This window comes from Nematolebias whitei, chromosome 11, assembly GCF_014905685.2.
Source record: "Nematolebias whitei isolate Nwh7 chromosome 11, NemWhi1, whole genome shotgun sequence".
NCBI lineage: Eukaryota > Metazoa > Chordata > Actinopteri > Cyprinodontiformes > Rivulidae > Nematolebias > Nematolebias whitei.
The window spans coordinates 48782696-48783793 of record NC_056508.1 but is presented as its reverse complement, the minus strand read 5'-3'; positions in this window follow the sequence as shown (position 1 = coordinate 48783793).

Here is a 1098-nt window from a genome sequence, read left to right as displayed (position 1 = left end):
AGGTAGGATTAAATGGCCTGGAGCTTGCTGTCAGGGGACAGGTTGGTCCAGAGTCATGGGATATGTTGGTTTGCTGGCTTAGCTTGATTGGCTCTCCTAGCACAAGCTAACTCCTTCTTAGGTTATATTACCATCAACCTTTGTAAAGCTGTAAAACCTGACCAATAAAAGAAGTAAATTGGAAAAGTTTCAGTAATGTTTCAAAGTCCAGCTTCCAACTAAAACAAAGCAGGTAATCTTCTTCAGTTAAAGTCACCTGTTAGAGTTCTGCTAACCATGTTTCTGCAGAGCGTGAGCGGTCTTCCCTTTGTACACTTGCAGGTGATGGCGGTGTCTCTAACGGTGGTCTGATCCACCGAGTCGGATCGTTCACCAAGATGGCCAACGGGCCCGAACACAGCGAGCATCTTTGTCGCGGAGACAGTCTGAGGTCATCTGTCAGTAATAACCACCGCCAGTCCTCTGTGAAGAACTGTCTGTTGGACCCTGTCAACAGGAGACCGTTGTACAGGCATGGAAGGTGAGTGGATGCACAAAAAGCGCAAGACTTGTGTCTCCTTGCTGAACTTCCTGTAAAGTCTAGGAGAAGGTGCTGGTTCAAACTGTAACAAACAGAAACTTGAGAGTTCTTCTGGAAATATTGTCAGGGTAGTTTATTTGCCTGAGTGTCCTGTTTGTCAACAGGAGGGACTCGAAGAAGAGATCCTGGAGGAACGGGGACATGGGGACATATGGAGAGCAGGGTAACTACAGCAGAGAGGAGGACAATGAGAGCATCCCCTCCAGAGACAGGTATGATGGAACCAGGAGACACCGGATCTTGGACTGAACATGACCTAACATGTTCAGCTAACTCACATTGGTCTGTTCCTCTCCCATCTTGAGTAGTCCACATGCTACAGTCGTCTTCAGTAGTCCACATGCCAGAGTCGTCTTAAGTAGTCCACATGCTACAGTCGTCTTCAGTAGTCCACATGCTACAGTCGTCTTCAGTGGTCCACATGCTAAAGTCGTCTTCAGTGGTCCACATGCTACAGTCGTCTTCAGTGATCCACTTGCTACAGTCGTCTTCAGTGGTCCACATGCTACAGTCGTCTT